This window comes from Cupressus sempervirens, chromosome 5, assembly GCF_028749045.1.
Source record: "Cupressus sempervirens isolate cs-2001-9-10 chromosome 5, ASM2874904v1, whole genome shotgun sequence".
Classification (NCBI taxonomy): Eukaryota; Viridiplantae; Streptophyta; class Pinopsida; order Cupressales; family Cupressaceae; genus Cupressus; species Cupressus sempervirens.
In genome coordinates, this window is record NC_143122.1 from 313,471,929 (window position 1) to 313,479,137 (window position 7,209).

The 7,209-nt window shown below is 33.2% G+C and overlaps 1 pseudogene; it reads left to right on the forward strand.

The window, feature by feature from the left end:
* The first annotated feature begins 1,257 nt into the window (after nt 1-1,257).
* Nucleotides 1,258-2,640, forward strand: LOC149555900 (anaphase-promoting complex subunit 8-like; annotated as a pseudogene).
* Nucleotides 2,641-7,209: the final 4,569 nt, after the last annotated feature.

Consider the following 7,209-nt stretch of genomic DNA (forward strand, 5'->3'; position numbering starts at 1 on the left):
ATACCAAAAACATTATTATAATACAAAGAATTCTTTCCTAAATGTTATATAAACCTTAATTAAGCAAGTAGTTAATAAGTTCCCTCATGTATTCTGAGTAACCCACCCTAATATTTTCCTTGCAGTTAAAACAAAAGTCAATTCATGGTTGTGCCAGTATTGGTGCATGGCTTCATAAATTCAAACTAGGTAAGTGATGGTCATGCTAAGGTAATTTTCTAAAGGAGAAGACTTTAAAATATTAGTAATCACACTATCTATTCTATACTTAAATTCAGTGGATACCACCAAAAGTTTTTGTTTTCAGTTGCATTTTAAAATTAGGATGTTAAGGGAAATAAAGGCACGCTTCTCCTAACAACTACAATATAATAGATTTTATATAGTCAAAAAATCACCTGCACATTGCTACTTGCCTTGAATTCTATAGATTTTGATGAAGTATTATTCCTCTTTGTAGGTGTGATCTTGCAAAGACCAATGAGTTCAGAAAGTAATAGAGTCGGCCATGTTTGAGAAATGATAATTGTATTTGACCCATGCACTTCAAGAATTTGTGTAAGAAAATTTGCAGCTGAGGACCTTGTGCCTTCGACAGAGTGTCTTCTAGAGACCTAGCATAAAAGAATTCCAGACCATTGCATGTTGTCTTGAAGAGAAAGAGGGGATCCTATAGTCCATAGCAACTCTATTGTTTTTGCTAGAATTTCTTGAATGTCCTAATCTATTTGTGTCTATTTGGAAATTTCCCAGATCAATTTTAGGTATTTGTCCATTACTACCTTTCATGCATGACTACTTCTTTCTATGGTCACAAAAAATGAGGAAAGTGTCATACGTACAAGAGGGATATCCTGAGCTTTACAAGCTTGAACATCCATAGAAAGAATAGATGAACTCCATTCAGCTCCAAAGTCAACTATAGGCACACCTTTATCCTCCATGAGTAGTTGTGCAATCAATGCTCCATGCCACTCATAATAGCATGACCATTTCTATCTAACTCTACAATCTTAGATCGATTAGAACCAGATGTTTAGGCCCAACTAGCAAGAGCCCATGCAGCCAATGACACTGCAACATGCAACGGTTAAGGCTTTTCATTTAAGGCAACAGTGTTTGAAGAAACTGATGGAACTGAAACATAGGAACTGCCACTTTTTTTATAAGTGCAATTTCCTGTAAGAGAGTGTTAAGGTTGTAGGCTGCCTCATATCAAACCTCAACTACTTCTTTTCATTTGGGTTAGCCATTTGATTGGAAGAAGAATTATCTAGTACTTAGAGTAATGACACTCTTGATGCATTCAAAATGTACTTGTATGGCATTGTGCTATATAAATATGGAAAGGATAAATCAGCCTGTGATGTTCTTGTGATATCTTTTAATGCATATACATGGAGCTAGAGTGTCTGGCTTGAGCTATAGGCTTTATGTACAAATATTAGTATCCTAAATAGGCTTGAGTTGAAAGATTATTGGATGAAAGATTTTTGTTCTTGTAAGTGCTTATTTGGAACTCCACAAAATTATTGAAGGTTTAGAAAAATATATGATGTTACAGGAATATTTCCTTTCAGAGAGTATATTTCAGGTCATATCAACATCAATATTTTATAATTCAAGTGATTATAACAGAGATGAAATCTTATATAGGGATATTCTCAAGTATGACGCCTATCATATTGACAGTATGGATATCTTTACAAACATATAATATGTAAAAGAATTATTTACTTCTCTACCTAGCACATAAAGCATTTTTTTACTGAAATATATAGGCCTAAGTCCAATTTTATAATTTGAAATTATTGTAGTCTCAAAGGTCAGCATGAAAAGGTTGTTTTGTATTTCATTTGGGCAATAAAGATGAAAAAGAACTATCTGGAGGAAACTTCGTAGTTAAGCACACTCAAGCTGGAGTAGTACTAGGATCGGTAACCCCCCGTGAAGTCCCTGTGCTTCACCTATATGACCATCACCTAGATCTAATGAGTACTAAGTGTTCCATTTATTCTCAAGAGAGATGGATTCATATTGAATTACTACTCATGAAATATGAGTCAATGAGTTGGACTCAAAAGCTACATAGTTAAATCCTAGTAGTAATATCACAATCTGATTTGATTTGAAAATTATCTCCTACATATGAAAAGAACTACCTTTCAGCATCGGCACTTATGGGGCAAGAATATGTTGAAATGAAAAATACTCCAGTTGGTGTTGATGCTTAATAATGATTTATTGATATAAATTAAATAGACTATTATGTGATGTGATTTAGGGAAAAAACTATGAAATTTTATCCATGCTCAACTATGTTCTTTATTATCATTAGAAAGCAACTTTTTTGGGTCTTGATGATGCTCGCTTGTGAATTGATATTTATAATTTATTTGATAATGAGAAATTACAAATGCTTGATCAAGCCATGAAGTATTATATTAAGGATTTAAGAAACATGCATCTAGGGTGCCATGATGAAGCTATTACAAAATGAATCTTGACAGCAAGAAAATTAATAGAATTATTTTCCCAAAAATGATTGAAGCACTATTATACCTTGCAAATGATTTGAATAAAATAGGAAAAAGTGATTTTCTTTATACTTGGAAATACTTTGACCCTTATCCAATGTGATTGAATACAATTTTATCTTTGGTATTCTTGTTATCGAGTGGAGGAGCATAACTTGTAAAACCTGCCCATAAAGAAAAATCAAACAAATTGTCATTTTTCTCTAAAATATATCATACAAATGTAATTTGTTAACGCAATGTATTAAAGAGATGGTTCTTTCAGTTTATATTCTTATATACTAAAATATTAAGATAGGGGAAAAGAATTAGAAACTGCTTACCATTTTTCTTGTCAAACTAATATGCAATATAATAACCCTAATGTTTGACAAACCTTACTAAGCAATTAGTAGTCCTTTACATAAGGAATCATGGTGAGGTAAGGGAAGCGATGAATCTATGGAAGATTAAACATGTACAACATCTATGGCATCTTCTGCCACTTTGGTGGTGTTGGTTTAAGCAACCCCATGCAAAAGTAGTGTAAAACTCACAACACACACATTCGACACTACCCCAATTTTTGAGGTTGTTACACCAAAGCAACCAAACTGTGTCTTGTATTGCCATCAGGCATAACTATGAAAATCAGTTACTCTGTGGAATTGGAAATGCTTTTAGCTTGGAAAACTAGATGACCTTTTCACAGATTGATTATCTTGACAATAAATTAGTTTTTTCAATGTTAATTATGTAAAAGCTATGTCGAAAATTGAAAATAAATTATGCAGAATCCAAAATGAATTAACAACAATTTAATTTGTCATATGAAATTATGCAGAATCCAAAATGAATTCAATCCTAGTTTTTTAACAAATCTATCTACCAAACCCTGTTAACAAATCCCAATATTTTCCTTCCATGGAAGTTCTTTGTCAAATTGGTACTCCATTATAAGGTATCTGCTACTATTACTCCTATTTATGATTTTCTGTCTATTCTAAGAATTATCTTTAATGGTTTACTTCAACATGAGTTGCTACAAACAAGATGTACCTAACCCCTCCCCGAACTGAACCTACAATTTAACCTATTATACTTATATTTCAATGTAAATGACACAAGATTATAAATCAACTCATGAAGGTATTATCATTCTACCATTCTTAGATTGGTTTTTCTAACAGTCATTTGGATTGCCATAGACCATAAAACAAGAGGGAAAAGCATGTGCTCTCAAATAGAATAAAATGTTGGCACATACCTGTCTTCCACATTCCAATTCCAATGGACAAAGTCACCAACATAGATATTATGCCGAGATATTGATAATAAATTCTAATGCATACTTTCAAATGAAAATATGAAAATAGACAAGCGGAACAGCCTTAGTTATTTACCTTTGGGAACACCCAGTTTAGGGAAAACTCTAGTGCATATTCTTGCTCTATTGCCTACCTTTCTATGCAATAGTGTTCTCTCTCACATGTGGGGGCAGGGGAGACAAGGAGGGTCCTTTATTGTCTCCTTGGCTATGCAATAGTTTTGCAACAGCCTGCCCCCCTCTCTCTCTATGCAATAGTTTAGACGTATAATCCACATTTGAAATGTGGAAAGTTACCTTCTCTCTGGAAAGGGGAGGTGAGGGAGATCCTTTCTTGTCTAGTTATCTATGTAATAGTTCTCTCTTTCTCTAGGCAGGTGAGAGGCAGGGGCTCCTTTCTTATCTAATTACTGTCTCTCTAGTGATAGGGAAGGTGTGAGGGAAGTGTACAGATGTTTTTTTGAAATAGAATCATGCTAAAATGAAAACAAATGAAAAGTGAAAACCAATGTCAAACAAGTGATGGATTCCATGATTTAAACATCATCATCGAGATCAAAACTATTGAGATATAAGATTTACATAGCCATTTTCATCACTAAATTGTGAAAGTACATGCAAGCAAAGTGTCACATCACAAGATTCCTACCCATGAAATACTTACCAAACCCCCCAAAATCATCAAAAAGTGTTGTTGCAATCCTTTGTACTCCGGAATCAATCACTAAGTGATCTAGTTCATGGGAATTGGTCTAATCAGCCAGTCTTAGGGAAAAACTTCTTGGTGGTTTTTTTATTCCAGTTCTTACAAGGAATGTACCAGCCTATAAATTGCCTCACATGGTCAGATTCCAGAAAAATAAAAAAAGAATCTCAATTATCCTTTTGCAAAAGTGATCAATAGATTATACCTCACTATCTAGCATCCATATGCTAAAGTCTTCTCTTGTTTATTTAATTTCAGTTAAGTCCCAAATACTGTTATTAGGGAACCAAGCTTCAATTACTAAATCATTGCAAATACAACACAATGATTTGAAGTCACCTGGTGAATAAACTACCAATGAAAACAATGGTGAATGAAGAACTTGCAAAAATTTGGAATGGTTTTCTAAGCATGATTTGTAATTATAAAGCTTTGCTTCAAACAAAATGCCACAATCAAATTGTGAACTAGAGAATAGTGCAAGGCCACATAGGCAATTACTTCCCACAAATACTATGATAAGAAAAGATAATGCTCACACACTACTTGAGATCTGAAATAGAACAAGCTTCAACAATACATTGCAATATATATATATATATATATATATATATATATATATATATATATATATATATATATATATATATATATATATATATATATATATATGGATCTTTTGGCATTGTTACTAAAATCATTTACCTTCTAGGTAAGAACATAATTTTGTTTCAATATAAAAATTTTCAAAAGGAATGTCATATCAGAAAAAAAAAAAAAAAAAGTAACAAAAAAATAAATTAAATTGCATTGCACTAGGAATAATATAGCACATAATGAGTACTAAACCTCAGTTGAACAAAAGACTATACAATGGCTTCAATAAAACTAATGCTACACCTAAAACATCACTTGTAGCAAGAAACTTGAAGATATGTAGTACAAACCATCCCAGAGAACAACCTCTAATTTTTAAAAACTTCTGCTTTTACTGGGTGAAGTTACCTCATTGCATTTTACAGATAAGAAGTCTATAGCAGTTGGTGACTCATAAGCATTAGCACTGAGGAAATCCATTGTCTGCTCAGTTTGCTGGCCATGAGTATCAATATTTTAAAGTCCTGGTGGTGGAGGTATCAATGGGAGTCGAGCTATTCACTGATTATTTTCAGTGTTATCAACTCTCTGATGAGCTTGTGCACTGGATCTTGACCTACAATGCATAAAATATTGTTATTTCTCTTTTTATTTTTATCTATAGAAGCTTGTCAAATCATAGTACATGGATTTAATAGATGAAATGAACTAGTTGAAAGAATTTGATGAGTAACTACATTATTTAAAAATTACACAAACCCATGGCATGTGTAAGAAACATCTTGGCAAAGCTTCTGTAGACACTTTCAAAAATACTAAATTACCACTTGTTTAAATCAACAATCACATTTCTATAAGAACTAGCCATTCACAAATAAGCTAGCTGTGAGCTAGTTGTGTTAAATTATCCTCAATATCATCTTCCTCATGGTTGACACTGACAAGAGGAGCTACATGAGTTGATGTTCTTTTTCACGTAACAAGAGACCCTGTAGTAATGGAGTTGTGTTTCCCTAGCACACAATCTAATTCATCATTCAATGCAAGACCCTGACCAAGAAGCTCCTCATCCCTACATTAAATTTGAAATAAAGGTGAACCAGCTAGATAATGGGCTAATAAAACATGCTTTATTGCTAGTGAGAAGCATTAAAAACTAGTTCACTTTGCATTTGTAACCTTGGGCAGGGTCTTAGCAACATGCTCACATTAAACCTTTGATGTAAAGGAGAAGTAAACAAGCTCACAACCCTCAAGATGGCTTTCTTAGATAAGAAGTTTCTGATCAGACACAAATCCTCACTAATAATGTTGCTATGATTTTCTTATTTAAATCCAAACAAAGTTGTATTATCTTGGGCAGAGGAGACTACTATTGTTTGTGGTTAAGGATCCTTTAGGTTAGTAGAATCACATGCAAACTAGATGTGACATTGTAGTAAGCAAACTGTAATAAGAGCTAGGAGCTTGCCTAGTGATCAGGGCTTGAGACTGGACACTACATGAAGCATTTGTAGGCATTTGAGTCTCAAGCATCACCAGCTCAAAATCAAACTGAAAAGGAAACTTGGCGAATAAAACTAAATAAAAATAGTCTTCTTGAGTAAACATCAACATTGTATGAACAATACCATTACAATGCACTATACTTGGTACAAATATATTATTGGCTAAGTATAAAGAACATTGGTGGTGAATTCAATTCCAAGCTGCAAAAGAAAAGACATTTACATAAAAAATAAGCAACCCTGTTTGGCAAGAAAAGATATATAGAGATTTCTGACTGAAATTACAAATTGATGCTAAAAAACTTAAACCATAAGAATTGTTCTGTAGAATAATAAAGAAGAAAGATGAAGAATCAAACACCTGAAGGATACAGTGTTGATGCAGCTTCAGAAAGATTGTCTGAAAGACATCATATGCTCAGGCTGAAGGAGCTTTGAGATTCATTACTACACTCAGAATGGGCTCATCTTCAATCTTCTGAAGATTGAAGATGAGCCCATTCCTGAGTGTAGTAATGAATCTCATATAATGCAATCTCATCTATGAAGCATATT